The following is a 16,763-nucleotide window of genomic DNA, read 5'->3' as shown; positions in this document are numbered from 1 at the left end:
GAACAGCAAGGAAACGTCAGTCAGGGGGCTACAGCTGCAAATGTGGACCCTGAGGCATGAGCTTGCTGGGAAAAAGCAGTGGGTGTTTGGATTGCACAACAGCCAGGGCTTCTCACGGAAGCACACCAGCAAGACCATGCAATGCAGGCATTTAACCAACTTCCTCCTTATGATGGAACCAAAAATGGCTAAAGTTGGCATTTGTTATTAATGTCACTTTTCCCTCAACAGATCAAATTGGGATGTGATAAAAGTGTAGGTGAAGTACACAAAATCAAAGCCATGTTGGTATCGTTTAAAGCAGCTTCTTACAACGTGTTAGTCAACTCTCCCATTGCTGAGACACAATGTCAGCTCCTGCAACCGAAAGGAGACAACTCAGTATTTCAGGGGTTCGGTCTGTGGCTGGCTGGCTCAATGGCAGAAGTGTCATGATTGGAGAAGGCTGCAGTGAGGCAAAGTGGCCGAGTCATGAAGGGCAGGAAGCAGAAAAGGGGAACAGTGGCAGAGAGGAAGGGGCCAAGGACTAGACATGGACCCCCCCCAGGCCACACCCATTCACACCCAGAAGAGTGGCCTGCCAATTACCAGGAGGACCTCAAAGTCAGTCAAGTCAAGGGCCACATAGGAATGCAAAACCTTTTGTTAACCTCAGTAATTAAAAAACAGAGACATATGTAAATACATGAAGATGAAAAGGAATCAAAGCGACTAACAAAATCACCCGATTGCAGAAGAAGACAGCCAGTGAGTAAAACCCAGAGGATCCACAGCTCTCCAGAAAACAAGAAGCAGGATGCCAGTGATAAGTTCCTGCCTATCCATAATTTCCTTGAAGGTAAACAGATAAAATTCTTTTGTCAAAGGACAGAGTGGCTGACCGCATCTTTTAAAAATGACCCAGCTGGACGCTGCCTACAAGACATTGATCCCATATCCAAATAACACACATAAGCTGAAAGTAAAGAGAAGGAAGAAGATATTCCATAAAAACGAAAATCCAAAGAGATCGGGGTAACTATATTTATGTCGGATGAAATAGACTTTGTATCAAAAGTCATGAAAAGAGATGGAGAAAGTGATTATATGCTAATAGTCCTGGGTCAGTTCATCAAGAGTAGATAATAACGGTGCCTAGAAATGTACCCAGCATCTAAATGTAGAAAGGAAATAGTAACAGATCTGAAGTGAGGAGAAGAGAACAATACAATAAATAACATTGGATTCAACACCCTACTTTCAGCATTGGAAGATCACGAAATAGAAGGTCGGGAAGGAGCAATGGACTTAAATTACACTTTGGACCAAGTGAAAGCAACACACAAACCCCTGCTGGCAGCAGCAGGATACACTCCCCGTGAGCGTTCAGCTGGTTCCCTGGCAGATCACGCTGCAAGTCACAAAATAAACCTTAAAAAGTTAGGAAGATTTAGGTTATCATGTACATCTTCTAACAACAATGACAGAAGACTAGAAATCTATAGCACAGGGAATTTTGGAAGAACCACACAGATGTGGAAATAGAACAACAGGCTTCTAAACAATCAATGGGCCTAAGAAGAAATTAAAAGACACAAATATCTTGAGACAAATAAAACCAGACACACAGTGTACTGAAACTTATGGAATACAGCAAAAGCAGAACCAAGTAGTAAGTTTTTAGCAACAAATTCTTACATAAAAGAAACAACAACAAAAATCCCAAAACTAAACCAACCCCAGATAAACAACATTACACCTTGAGAAACTTGGAAAGAAAAGCAAACTAAACCTAAAGGCACCAGAAGAAAGAAAATAATACAGGTCAAAGCAAAAATAAATGAAATACAGACTAGAAAAATAGTAGATGTAATCAACAATGCAAAGAGGTGGGATTTTGAAAAGATAAAACTGACAAACCCTGAACTACACTAAAAAAAAAGACTCAAAAATATTGCTAAAGTATTTTACAATAGAGAATTCAAAGGATGATAATAAATTGTTATGAACAATTGTACACCTAACCTAGGGGAGAGGCGAACCTACAACCTATCTGGAGAGCAGATGGCCTAGAAGAGATGATGAATTGTTAGATACATACAACTTATTAACATTGAATTCTGAAGAAAATTTGAACACGTTGATAATAAGTAATAAAAAGTGGTAAGAAGTTTTCCATCCAGGAAAAGCCCAGGACTGACAAATGTGTGAGATATGTCTCACGTGTGATTCAAATATTACACAATTTACGCATGTATACAGCATCACGTGGAACCTCATCAATACATGAAACATTTATGTTTTATATATCAGTTAAAATTTTAATTAAACTTGAAAAGTATAAAAATTTAGGATTTGATGTCATATGGTGAATTATACCAAAGATCAAAGAGAAGAGCTAGTCTCAATCTTTCTCAAATGCTTCCCACGTCCTCTTAAAAAATGGAAGAGGAGGGCAAGTTCCCAAGCTCACTTTGTAAGGCCAGCACCTCTCTGATGGAACTGTGAAGTTTAACTAAGTGACTCAGCGGAAGACAGGGTCCTCGCTTTGCAGCATCCTCTACCTGTGAGCAGGGCAGGGAGCCCACACCTGCACTAGGAGGTGGTAGCCTGCTTACAACATCAGGGGGAGAAAGAGGCTTATTTCTCTCCCTCTTTTGCTGTATTCTGCCGCCTTGAACTGTTGCAGCTGATTATGGACTGAAACCTTCACAAACTGTGAGCTAAATAAACCTTTCCTTCCTTACTTTTGGGTGGTGGATGTTTCGTCTCAGCAAGGAGAGAAGCATAGCTAAGACATACGGAAATAAATCTAGGCAGAGGCTTTGCAAAGACATAAAATTACAGGCCAATATTGTGCGTTTGAAGAACATAGGAAGTCACTGACCACCCATTATAAAGAGCTTAGCATGGTCATAGGGAATCGATCCTGAGACAGGAAGTAATATACCTCATTAACAGAATTAAAGAGAAGGCTCCTGTGATTATCTCAATAGATGTCAAAATGACTTTTGAAAAGATCAGCTTCTCAAAGTAAAAGCTCTCAATGAATTATGCACAGAGGAAAGTGTCTCAGTACAGCAGAATTGGTGCACTGAGTAGTGTACACATACTCCGTGAATAAAGGCCGAAAACCTCTGTCTAACATCAGAACAAAGAAAAGGACACCTGGTTCTCTTACTTCCACTTAATGTAATTCTGGAGTTCTAGCCAAAAGAAGTGTCGGAAAAGCAGAAAGAAACACATCTAAATTGGACAGGAAGAGATGCCCCTGTTTACAGATGGCATTACCTCCTAGTAGGGTACAGAAAATGCTACCAAAATAATTGAAACTTTTAAATAAATTCAGTAAAATTGCAGAATAGAAAATAAACATTTAAAATCTGAAGCATTTCTATGTACTAACAATGAATGATACAAAAATGAAATCAGGAAAATAATCCATTTCCAATAACTACAAAAATGACACCACTTATGAATAACAGATAAAACAACTATACATAGAAAACTATAAAATTTTAATAAGATAAATGGAAGAAGATACAAATAAATGGGGAGATACCCTGTGTTCATCATTTGGAACAAATAACATTGGTAAAATATCCATATGACTCCAAGTAATCTCTAGGTTAAGTACAATTCTTATCAAAACAGTATTTTTTCATATAAATAGAAAAAAATCCTAAAACCCATATGAAAGCACAAAATACCCTGAAGAGCCAAAGCAATCTCAAACAGAAAGGACAAATTTAGGTACACTGTTCAACCTGCCTTGAAAATATACTACAAAGTTACAGTAATCAAAGCAGTGTGGTACTGGCAGAACCATTGGAAGAGACCCCACATCCAGGCACACAATGACAGGCAACTGATGATTTTATACAACAAGTCCAAAACACATGCAGAGCAACAAGCAGCACTGAGGAAAAGGAATCGTCACATGCAGAAAAGTGAAATTAGATCCTGATCCCATGCCACATTAAAAAAATCAACCCTGATCACAGAGTCAAATGTAAGACATGACAGTGTAAAATCACAGGAAGAGATTGTAGGAACTGAGTTTCACAGTGCTGGCTGAGGCAATGATTTTTTGGGTATCGTCCTAAAAGCACAGGAAATATAAAAAACATAGAGAAGAGGGATTGCATCAACCTGAAAGCTCTTTACAGTATAAAGAAACAGTGGGGTTCAGAGACACAACTTATAGAACGAGGGAAGAGAGCGTATTCCCACAGTGTATTCCCTGACGGTGGGTTCACACCCACCCAAGGAATTCCAACAACTCCACAGCGAGAACACAGACAATCTAAAGAACATAGGTGAGTGACCAGAACAGACAAGTCTCAAGACAAAAACCACAAATAGCCAATAAATACACGAAAAAAAGTTCTACCTCGCTGATCTCAGGGAATCACAAATCCGCCTTACAGCTGGTCAGAGGGACCTCAGCAGAAACACGTAAGGTGCATGCTGGTGAATACAGGAGACCAGGGAGCCCTAGCAGGTCACAGGTGAGAACAGACGTTAGCATGGTCACTGTGGGACACAGGGTCCCTCTGTGACACACACAGACACACGGCAGCCCTGTTCCTGTGGCTGCGGAGGATTTGCCCACGATTGCCAGCAGTACAGATGTGTCACCTGTGCATGTCCTCCTGCGTACTGACCAGGTCACCTTCCTGCAGCTAGGTTGTTAAAGGAGCTGACTGCTGAATGAGGGACTGCATAGAATATGCCCATCACAGTACTCAGAATGAAGAATGGCCCAAGGAAAGCCCCACTTAGTAACTCTGCTTTTAACTGCATGACTCTAACATGCACTGCAGAGCACAGAACCGCAGTCCTGCACTCTAAGTACAATCAGCGCCCACTGCAGGCCAGCACTGCAGAAGAGGCCACCGTAAGGCCACACCGCCCGCACGTTCCTGCGTCCTAAGTGCGAACGTGGGTGCTGAGTCCCCACCGCATCTCAACTCTAAATCTGAACAATCGTTAAGCAGGCAGGCCGCTAAACAAAGAACATCAGTGCTCCAAATTGTCTGTAGCCTCGCTGTGATACCAAGCTCTGCGTACGTGCTGCATTGTTTGGAACAGAGTGACAAGAGGAGGTCCCTACAGGTTTAGTATTGATGGGAGTTTTTCTCAAATACTTTGATTGTGTGGTTGGGCGAATCTGTGGTGTAGGGTGCGTGGGCACCGACTCTCTTTCTCTCTCTCTCTCTCTCCATGTGCTCATTTGCCCACCTCTAAGACCCCGTGGTTTGAATGGCACATGCAGCCCCTTTCCAAATCCTACCCTTTCCCCACTAATCCACTCATGGGGTAGACTGGACCCTGAGCCCTGGGTAGCTGTCTCCTCCGCTTTCCTGCACTGGAGTCCAGCAGGGAGGAGAGGAACTCATACACCTGGCCACTTGAGGAGAATCTAATAAAGGAGGATGCACAGTGCCTGTGCTCAAAGTAGCAGCCCCCTCAGGCCTGGAGGGTGAGCAGGAGAGGTGGTTTCCCAGCAACCTGACAGAATACACAGTGAAATAAAGCAGCCCCTGACCGCGCTGTGCTGCTGCCCCAGCCTCCCGCTGACACTTCCACTGGCTGCTTCCAGGAGAAGCCTCAGGCCAGGCAGGTACAGCAGCTCCTGGCATCTGGAGAAGTAAGGCACAGGCAGAGATGGCCTGAGAGGCCCAGGCAGGTGCAGGGCCAAGCTGCTCTTCTTCTGCTGAGCAAAGTCAAAGACGACAGCCAGCTACTGCACATAGGACGATCCAGGGCAATGTGTCCGTGGTGATTTCTTGGTAGGATCATCAGAGCTAGCTAATAAATTACAAGACAGCAATTAAATTTGAACTTTCAGATAGCATATAATTTTTGCTATAAATGTGCCTGACAAAATGTTTGGGTTATGCTCATGCTAAATATTGTCTGCTGCTCATTAGGAATTCATATTTAACTGGATATGTGGTACTTTATCTGATAACCATACCTCTCTGCATAAAGTTATTATTTCTACCCCAGAGCACGAGGGAACATTATGAGTTTCCCCCAAATCTGTTCGCTAAATTTAGGATTTGTCTTGTGAGTTTCGTATTTTTGCTTTCCTTTCCAATTTAACTGCTGGATCCTTCCTTTCAAAAAGGCATTTTTATGATACATAAAGTTTGTCTCCATTGAGAATGGAGCGAGGTTACCTGCAAACTGTCTCTTTCTTAGAAAGAGAGGCACTAGGCCTGGGTTCCCTTGCAAGAACGCAGTTCCTGTACACATGCTCTGCGTGCAAAGGGAACGTATTGGTTTTTCAAAGTGAACCCTGATTTAGGAAACTTCAGATGTTTCTAAGGATGAGAGTGGCCAGAACAGACAAGTCTCAAGACAAAAACCACAAATAGCCAATAAATACACGAAAAAAAGTTCTACCTCGCTGATCTCAGGGAATCACAAATCCGCCAATGGTCCCCAAGCTTTTAAAGGCTCTGGGTTTGGTCCAGTGTAGGAGACACAAAGAGTGGAGGGGTGCCCTAGGACTGGGCTGGATGGAGCAGGGAGAATGGGATGGGGCAGCTCACACTTAAGTACCCCTCATGAGCACAGACCCATTCCCCAGGCTTCCGAGGCCTTTCTGCGTGAAGCAGAGGCGGGCGGATATCTGCCCAGCTCTGAGTCTGTGGGCTTCTGGCTCAGCAGCTGAGCTGTTCGCTCCCAGCCATGCACCCCGGCTGGCTGCATACAGCATCCTGGAGATGCACGGAGCCGAAGCTGCTGACCTGGGTTAGAAGGATGGGGAGACCTCGTTCTGCACCTGGCTTCCTGTCATCCCTGTCATGCTTGAGCTGCACAGACCAGCTGGGTCCTTACCCTGCCTACAGCCAATGCCTTCCAGCTCTGAATAAGGGACTCCTCTGAGATTCATGACCCAGGATCCCTCCCAGAGAACCTCTGGCTTTTACTGAAAGTTTACAGTGTGCAACTTCCTCTGTGTGCCCTGCATTTGCCCTCAGAATCAAGGGCCCCAACTGACTCCAAAAGCAGGAACTATGCCAGTTAAATTTTCACTTGGTTACCATGTTTCTACAGTTCTGGGCCAGGAGACGTTGAAAAATCATTCTTAAAATACATTTTTTATGTCACACTGGAGTATTTAAATGAGTAAGATTCAACCACGATTCATCATTCAGGGAGAAAAGTGATCCTTTGACTCAGTAAAGCTGCGATATTCACAAATGGTCACTCAAATGTCACCTGAATGAATGGCAGCATGGAGGCTGGCGGGGTGAACTGGACAGCAGTGGGCCGGCCACCTGCTCCCCAGAGGAGGGGACTGAGCCCTGGGTGTCCCCATTTGTCCCACCTGACCCGTGGATGATACCCTGGGGGATGGTGACTCAGAACTCCTGCAGCCTAGCTCAGGAAAGCAGGAGCATATAAAATTAACAGAACATTTTAACGGCACGCATTTGTTTTCAGATTGAGGAGTTTTTAAAGAGATTTACACGAAGGGCTACATGCAGACTTCTTTCACCTCTCAACTTTTATGGTGGCTTAACATCAAACAAAAGCACCAGAATGTGGCAAACTAGCCAAGAGTCACCTCCAGTTAATGGTGTATTTCAGAAGGTGAGGTGGAACTCTGCTTCTTGACCTTGGTTCCTCCTGGAGGACGCTTCTCGAGCTCTTTTTCTGGGTGGAATGGAATCCCTGTTGGCCCAGGCATGGCTAGACTGATGGATTTCTGCCCTGCCTCCCTTCTTCCTCTCCCATCCCCCAGCCAAGGACGCAGGCCTCCATCCGTGGCCCGTGGACCCTCCACAAGGAAAACTGAGGGAGGAACTTAGGCTCGTCCGTGAAGCTGGGTGTGGGAAGATACCTGTGATTTTCGCCAACCTCCAGCTGAAAGTGAGCATTGCTTTAGCGTCTGATATAGAAAGACCTGGCAGAGGGTCACTATCTTGACTTCATTCCTAGTAAAAAGGGCTGGTATTTTTGTATTACATTTCACATGCAGCAGCTCTCTCCCTTCCACTACGTCTAAATTTACTAGAAGTTGGCACAACCCTGGCTTTTATTTGATATATTAATCAAGAAGAACAGATTGTGTATCATAGATTTTATGACTGTTTTATACTAATTTTATAACTGTGCTCACTTCCTATTGCTGCAGTAACAAAGCACCATAAACCTAGTGGCTTAAAACAATAAAAGTTTGTCACCTGACATTTCTGGAAGGCATACACCCAAAATGGGTCTTCCTGGGCTAATCTCAAGGTTGGGCAGAGGTGGCGACCTGTGTGTTTTCAGTTTCTGGAAGGTTCCCACACTCCCTGGTTCCCAGCCCACAATGGAAGGTGGGGTCTGTCTCCCACGGTAGCACTTGGATACTCATGTTCCTGTCTCCCTTTTTGCTTAGGGAGACACTTGGTCAGCCACAGGCCCTGCAGTGACCTCCTCATGTCTGGGACAGCGAGCTGGCCGGAAACCTAACCGGAAGCCCCAGCCTAAGTCCCCAACATATTTACAGGTTTGGGGAGTGAGCACATGGACATCTTTGGAGCTTCATTGTTCTGCCAGGTGGATGGATGGATGATGGATGGGTGGATCCTTCCTTTTAAAAAGGCATGTTTATTAATTGTGATACATAATTGACAGACAGACACTCAGACAGAAAGGGAAGCTGGATGAATGGTTTCCTTCACAGTTCTATGCACAGTGCATATTCTGTATCTCTAGAAGCACATCCTGAGGGGGCTCTGTAGGCTGCTGACGACCAGTACAGCAGGTTGACCACTGCTGGCCCTGGACAGTGATGCCAACCACAGTCACTGCTTCCTTTAAGGAACTTGCTACTACCAGGGGTCTTGTAGGTTTTCAGTTCCTACTTCCCAAGGACCTTGGGCTGGAAGAGTTACCACCATCTTTTCAAGATGGTGACACCAGGTGTTGGAGTGTACCAACCAAAGGCCCATGGTGAATGTGCTCATCATGAACTGCAGACATAGACTAGTAAAGATAAACTATCAAGAAAATAGGCATTATTTGATTATCAGAGAAACATAAAGCCAATATTTTACAAAGATCTCGTAGAGGCAGGCAGCAGAGTCCAAAACCTGCCAGGAACTTAGGACAGCGTGTTTTTATTAAGTTTACTGGTACAGTTTAAATGCACATAATAATCATACCCATCCAGGGAAGGTGCACCTGTATCTGACATATACACAGGATGTTTATGATTCGTTTGTAGTGTCTGAAGACAAAATATAGTCTGGTAAATTCTGGAACACAGTTCTATTTCTCAGAGCTTTCTCAGCTCCTCTCCATCAGCCTGTTGCTCCTTGCACCCTGCTTTCTTGAATTTCAGAGCACGCTTCTGGAAGGCAAATGCAGATGGGTTCCCCACTCTGAACCCTTGGAGCCTGTTCATTTCCCCACTTGTTTACAGTGCTCTGACCTCACCAAGGGCTCTGCTGTTACCAGGGTGTGGGGCAGTCTTCAGAAGCTTCCGGCTTCCAACACTGCAATTAAGCTGCTCTTTAGGGACCTCAGCTCATTATGCAGATCACTTGGGGAGCTGCTTCAGGACCGCGCTACACAGTGCTCGATGTTTAAATATCGCCATGTGCGCATACCCAGGACCTCTGTGTGTGGCGAGAGCTGCATGCTGACTTCTAATACTGCACCAGTAACTCTGCTAACCAGAGGATGTGTCTCTGTGAAATGTGCCAAACAGCTAAATCTGGGTCATTTTCACTCAGGAAAACGTGAGGAGCTGTGCGAAGGAGCACAGAAATAAACCTGACAAGGTAAGGAGTTGCTATTGGCAAAGTCAAGATTGCCAGTGACACTCCAAGTGACTGGCGCCTCTTTGGAGATTCTTAAAGGTCTGCTGAGGCTGTGTGAGTTGTACACTGTGCCAACAGCAAGCAGCCTGCGGCCCGGCCCCCCTGTTACTTCCAGAGGCCAATGGGCAAGGAAGGGCTGCCCTGCCCACTCATCGGCTACCATGTCCCATGCGCCCCATGCACCGGGGTGATCACAACATGTTCTTCCTGCTCCCTGGGAAATCAGGCACCCTGGGCACACTCCATCTGCCCCTTCTGCCCACCTCCCCCTTCCCTCCACTCTGTGTCTACGCCCCTTCCCCACACCACTCTACATCCATGGACCTTTATACCCAAACCAGAAACATCTGCTAAACAGTCACTCCTATGGGAAAAGGGCAGAGTCCAGTTTCCTTTTCTTACTGTTATTTTTTTCCCTAACGTAGAAAATCTGCAGACTGAGAAAGTGGATATAGCCTGGTGAAAGGAAAACACAGGAAAGAACACGGCCAGGCAGGGACCCTATGAACCTGGGCATCTCCTGTGCGGAACCATTCCGCCTGTGATGACAAACCACCTCTGCTTTGGAAGAAAAAAAAAGTTACACAAATCAAATTACTAAAATGCAGCAGCATACTGAGACTCACAAGGTCCCCACACACGGAGTAGAAGTTAACACATCACTTACAATCCAAAAGACAGGGTGAAAGATCAAAGGATTCATTTATGATTAGAGTACCAGTTATAAGTCTCAAATGCAAGCTAGAAATGGTAGAGCCTGCCTAATGGAGGTTAATTTACATAAAAGTAATATATGCTAAGTAGTTTGGCACCTAACTCTACTCATGAGTACAAAGAGGGCACAGTTGCTGCTCTGTAAGAAGCTGCAACTTGCCATCATGCAGAAGCAGGATTTTCCTCCAGACTCTGTTACTTTATAGAAGTGGATGTTCATCCAGTGCGTGTTTCACGTTGCCCAGGAAACAGGACTTTCTTGAATCCTTGGCAGCAGTGGTAGAATCTCAGAAAGCACTGTTGGGTGTGGTGGTACACTCCCCTAAGTCCAGCACTTGGGGAAGCTGAGGTAGAAGGGTTATGAATCCAAGCCTAGACTGAAAAACCCAGCATTACAACATGGAAGATAAAACAGAGCTGGGGACGCAGCTCAGCTCAAGTCCCTAAGCTCAGTCCCCAGCGCTGTAAAAAGAAACCAGAAACCACCAGTGAGAACTTGGCAGCAGCTCACAGGCACCCCCTTGTCCGAGACACCATCAGCCATCCCCATCCAGGCCCTGGCCCTGTGGCGGTGGCAGAGCCCGGCACTTGGGGCTGCCCTGTCCCCACACACATGTCTGGTCTGCCACCTCCGTGGAGCTGCTGGAGTGACCTCCTTTGCTTTCACGCAGGGCCAGGACTTGACCTGTTTCTCAGAGAGGCAGTGCCAGGCCACAAGGCCCAGGCTGCGGGGCAGGACGCTCGGACACGGGTGCAGCCTGGCAGTGGGCAGCCCTCAGCACACAGCTGCAGCTGGGGACAGTCTGGGAAGAAGTCATGGAATCACAGTGCCACAGTGGAGCGGGCGTGGGCCCACGCAGCGCTCTGGGAATTTACTCAGGTTTTCTATGGGTGTTACGGAGCATGGCAAAGCGAAAACAGAAATCGAATTGTACAAAAAATGCTTTTCTGAAGGAAACCAAACTGCCTCGGATACTCTAAAATAAATAACGGAAATTACTATAAAGCATATCGCTGATGAGTACAACCAAGCACGATATCAAACTAAACACTCTGTGGAATACACAAGGCAATCAGGTGGAAAAGAGAGTTTATTAATTTCAACAGAACTGGCATTTGTACAGCAAATATTCCAGCTGTACAGTTAAATATGATCAGTTGTTTCCCTGCAAGGAATCCCCTTTTTTAGGAATTAATGCATAGCTTCCTTTATAGGGAATAAATTACTAAAATGTTAAAACCGGGATTATTTATCCACTAGAATAGGAAACAAAAAAGTCCTACCTGAGATAATCATATCTACTGTTTCAAAAATTCCATCAAATCCATACATTTTAAAAGATTATCAAATTTGCGTTAAAGGCTAGGTTTATTCAGGGGAACACTGACGTTCTATCAACTTGTACACTTGTGCTTTCGGAATCTTGTTTTATAGTACATGAAAGGCTTTAATGCGTTCTGCGTCACTCCGGTAAAGGAGGAAGAGCAGAGCACACATTAGACTGTCCCCAACTGACAAAGAAACAACAATTTTCTATCAGCACCCAAGGGACTAAGAATACACTCACACAGGGCACAATTAAAATACAAGGGACTCAGTGCAGGGTGGTGAACCCATTAATTCCTTGATTAAAGGAGCATATTAGAGTAACAGAACGCAGGGTATGTGACTTAATAACAGAAACGCTCAATACAAATCTGATCAGAGCAAGGTTTCCCTCCCCTAGAAACCAGGGACGGACTGAGCCGAAGCGCATCCCCTGTGAGTCTCATGTCTCATGGGCCAAGTAATTTTTCACAGTAAAGTTACAATGTTGCCTTTCCCCTAAACCAGCTCACTGGGCTGTTAGCCTGCATAAGCCAAGGTCTGGCTTCTGGGGAGAGGATGTGAATGAGAAGGAACCTCAGAAACAAGACTGGCAGACAGGTGTAGGCTGGGTGTGTGCAGGGGTGCAGCACAGCAGGGATGGCCAGAAGCAAAGGCGTTGGCCACTCTGCCTTGAGCAAGCTCGCTCCGTTGTCCACGTCCACAGCAGCGACTGGGCCTCTCCTCCATCGCCCATCCCTGCACAAACACTGCCTCCCTTGCTCTGGGAGCCACCCCGCCCTTTACTCAGCTCTGTTACTTCAAGCTCTTGTGTGGCCCCACACTGTCACAGGGAAAGAGTCAAAATGCTCACGCTGGAGGTCAAGGGAGGAGGAGAGTGAGGTTTTCTTCCTCCTTTCCTGGTTTGTCAAGGGCAAACAGAGGTCAGAGCAGTCATGGGAAGGATGCCCAGTGGAAAGACCGTGATTCCCATTTGTCCATTATTTCTGCACACGATCTCTCAGTCTTAATGGCAGCAGTTCATCTTTTCCTAGGGAGTTTACACCATTTTGCAGGGAAATGCTTTAAACAGCCCTGAGAATTTACCTCCCACCGGCTTCTTCCCAGAATCATCACTAGCGCGACTGAGTCCCTGGTGGCCACTCCAAGAACTGCAGGACAGGGACCACCTGGAGCTTACACACCTATTCTCCAAGAGCAAACCTGCTAGAGGACTGGCAGGACGCGTGCACGCCCCCCCCCCATTGTGCCCTTTGCGCCCCCCCCCACACCTCCATCTCCTTCTGGCCTTCACTGTCACCTGCACACGTCCCCCACCACCTTGTGCCTGGGGAGGAGGCTGTCGCCCTGCCCCACAGGAGCTGTGTCCCGGTGCTTGGAGCCACAGATGGCACCAAATCCTACTTGGATTATGCTCCCTACTGTTCGTACATACCTAGGACAACATTTAAGCCATGAATCAGGCACAGTAAGAGATTAACCCCAATGCATTAGAGTAACTGTACAATCACCCGGAATAAAAAGGGTGTGGATGTGGCCTCTTGGCTTATTTCTGGAGTTCTGCTTTCAACACTTTCTGGTTGTGGCTGCCCAGGGGTGACAGACATAAAGTGGAATTGTGGGTGAGGGATTTGGTACCAACACCCGCCACCTGGCCCTGTGCAGAGAGGTGAGAGCTTCTCGTCTGGGCCCCAGGTCATTTCTGAGATCTCACCCTCCACCCCTAGGGCAAAGCGGGTGCTTCTGGCAGTCCTCTGTCCAGACAGGAGGGAAACTGTGGCCCAAAGCCCAGCGCACGGTGTTTCTAACAATGAGCCAGAACCACAGTGGTTTGGAAAATAAGACGCATCTTGGGATCAAACAGAACCCTAAGAACAAAGCTGTGCATATGCAGGCTGAAGAAATGCAGAGAATAAAGGAAAATAAAACCTGTAGAAGTGGAATTTAAAAATCAGAAACTGCATATGACAATGACGCAAACAGGCAGAGCCAAGAGTCCCCAAAATACCCACCAGGTCCCAGATCACAGATCCAGATGGAAATGCAAAGGCTTATCTGGTGGTTTTTCAAGGCTTTGTTCTCAGAATCCTCAGTAAACAGTGAGTGAAGGGCTGCTCAGGGCCAGGAGGAAAGACCTGGTTCAGGCAGAGATGGGAGGGCGGGCACACGGTTCTCCAAAAAACTGCCTTTCAAAAACAAAGGAAAACGACCTTCTGGAATAATTTCAGAGAACAGTGGCCAGCATCAAGAGAGCCTGGCAGACATGGCGAAGCACCCTCTTTCCTGCCAAAGCTTCTGACCCTGATCCTGAATCCCCCACTCCATACCCTACATTCTCCCTGAGCTGGGCAGCTCAAGTCAGGGAGCACAGCCTTTGTCTCAGGGAGATAAGAAAATGCCCCTGGCTTCTAAGCAACACATCAGAAAAGAAGAGCTTATCTCCTTACTCAAAACAAACCCTGGCTTCACTCCATCTTGCTTTCCGTTTCCATGTTGTGTGAATCCCCTAAGAGACTCTGCTAAACAGCAGACCAGCGATCCAGCTGCACAGTGCACAGCCTCGGGTCTGCGCAGATTGAGGAGAAACATCATCACTTATTTAACATAAGCTACGGGGCTGCTTTTTTGTGTGTGGGCTTAGTAATATGCACAATGGGCCCTGTGAAAGTTTCCTTGTTTTCTCTCTTGCCCTAGAAAATGTGACACAAATTCATAATGGGCATTGCTAAAAAACCGTCCCTAGGCAGGGTGAGCTGCAGAATCCATTGAGCAGGCCTGTCTCCCTGCAGTCAGCCCTGTGGGGAGGAGGAGGCAGGCTCAGAGCCCAGAGGGCAGAGAGCAACACCTGGTGCCTGATGTAAGACAGAGGCCAGGACTTGCATTGGGAGAAGGGTGGCCAGGACAGTGTCCTCAGGGAGGCTTACACATGTCTATGTTCCCTTAAAGAAGGACTTTTCAATTTTCATCGAAATCTAGGCCTCAAGATTGGTAGTTTCACATGTCTCTCCTGCTCAAAAAGTAGCATAAATGACAGTGATTAGACATATGAAGTCTACTTTTCAACCATGCCAGGCTTTCTTTAAAGTGGTACCAGTACAAAGCACTGCTTAACTTTGCTAAAAATTTGAGAATTATCATTTTGCCAAAATCTGTATGCTGCTTTAACTACTAACCGATAATTCTGTTTTTTAGGGGTTTTTTTTGTTTTGTTTTTTGTTTTTTCCTTTTTTTTTGTCTTTTTCCTTTTTATCAGTACTGGGGATTGAACTCAGGACTGCCTGCTTGGGATTATTCTGAAAAAATGCATACTGAGGAACTGGGCAGTGACTTGCAGCCTGAGGGCCTTTCTTCTTCTCCAGCCATTTCCTTTTTCTGGTCTGATAAAAAACACGACTAGTGTCAGTCATTGCTGCCGCTGCTGCTGGACAGTTTGAGTGTAAGCTATCTGTGTGACGCTTCTCCCCACCCAAATATTTCAACTCAGTCTCTGAAGAACAAAGACGGTCTTTTAGAGAACCCTCCAGAAAGGGGAACTGTGCTGTGCTTTGGGCTGGTTTTAAGAATGAGACACGCTGCTGTTGTCAAACTCCAGCTGAAGGTAAAACCCTTTTCCTTCATCATGAAGAGTCTTTTTAACTCCTTCCTCCAAGGAACACAGGGAAGTAGAAGCCTCACGAAGGCGGGGGTTGTCTGGATTCCAGGAGCGAGCACCCACGTGATGTGTGAGGTCTCAGAATTCTCCTTTCCTAATAACTTAGGGGTCTCCTGTGTCCGATGTCACGCACACTGTGATTCTCACCCTCTGTATGTCTAACGTCACCAGGCCTGCTGGGACCCCGTGTTTGGGAACATGATGTATTTTTAAAGGAGCATACTGGAGATCTCCTCCTCTATCTATAGCCTTCGAACTTAGTCTGAATCTTGATTTATTTTTAAAGATGCTTGGCATTTGCACCATTGCTTTGGATTCCAACACCCAGAGTAATGCACAGCCAGAAGACGGGTGAGTGACATTTGTGGTTGATTAAAGGACTGCTTAATATCACCCTGCTATTACAGTCCTCCCACCCCCCCAAAAAAAGTTCAAAAAGAAAGCCAAGTCTCTGCAAACAGACTTCTATTAAAATTAATTTTTTAATAACTGCTTAGTGTTATCACTACTTCCACAAATGCTAATTAATTCTAACTCTAAACTATGTAATTATAATACTTCTGCTGAAATACAAATTATCTGGTGCCCCTGGGGTGAAGGAGTTAGAATATTTTCATGTTCCACTCAACAGAGGAAGCTGTTTCCCAGCCACCAGGGAAACAATGCCGCTGGGCGGCTCCCCGCCCCCCGCCCGCTGCAGCGGGTCCTGATCCTGTCCTTCCTCCGCACTGCACTGAGAAGGATTGGGCTTGACAGTTGGCAGTCCCTCGCTCTAATGCCTCTCGCCACGGCACTGGGAGGAGCGGGGCCTCACCAAGTTATTTCTGGCCAGGCGCCGAGACACACAGCTCCTGCATTTAGTCAGTGGCCTAAGTGGCAGCCCAGGTACCTGCAGAATATGAATTGCCGTTGCCATGGAAACGGAACAACTCTTCTGGTTCTGTCAAAACCCATTTCTCTCTGTGACTAGGCAGGGGTCAGAAAGGAAAGCCACTCCTGTGCCAGGAGACCACATGAGCCGGAAGGGCCCCCTGCTGTGCCTGAGGAATTGGAGAGAAACTGCTCAGCCTTCTCTGCCAAGACTGGTCCACTCCTCGGTGTTTCAAGGCCAAGTCCTTTCCCTGTTTTTCTCTCCTTTTCTAAGGAGAACAGGGAACACGGGTACTTTATTTGTTTCGCCTAAGTGCTCTACTACTGAGCTACACCTCAAACTCCTGACACTGCTTTGGAATGTCATACGCAGGAGCCCATTCTACCTGGA

At 46.2% G+C, this 16,763-nt stretch overlaps 1 protein-coding gene and 1 pseudogene across 3 annotated transcripts in view; one reads left to right on the top strand and one right to left on the bottom strand.

The window, feature by feature from the left end:
* Positions 1-16,763, bottom strand: part of Dscam (DS cell adhesion molecule) — a 549,020-nt gene that overhangs the window by 309,557 nt on the left and 222,700 nt on the right. The window lies entirely within an intron of this gene.
* LOC111755234 (RNA-binding protein FUS-like) overlaps positions 1-16,763 on the top strand; it is a 58,312-nt pseudogene that overhangs the window by 30,388 nt on the left and 11,161 nt on the right.

The sequence above is a fragment of the Cavia porcellus genome, unplaced genomic scaffold, assembly GCF_034190915.1.
Source record: "Cavia porcellus strain 051 isolate PalLab524CR breed Dunkin Hartley unplaced genomic scaffold, mCavPor4.1 scaffold_15, whole genome shotgun sequence".
Lineage (NCBI taxonomy): Eukaryota > Metazoa > Chordata > Mammalia > Rodentia > Caviidae > Cavia > Cavia porcellus.
Note: the sequence above shows the minus strand (reverse complement) of the source record. Positions and strands in the feature narration are given on the sequence as shown.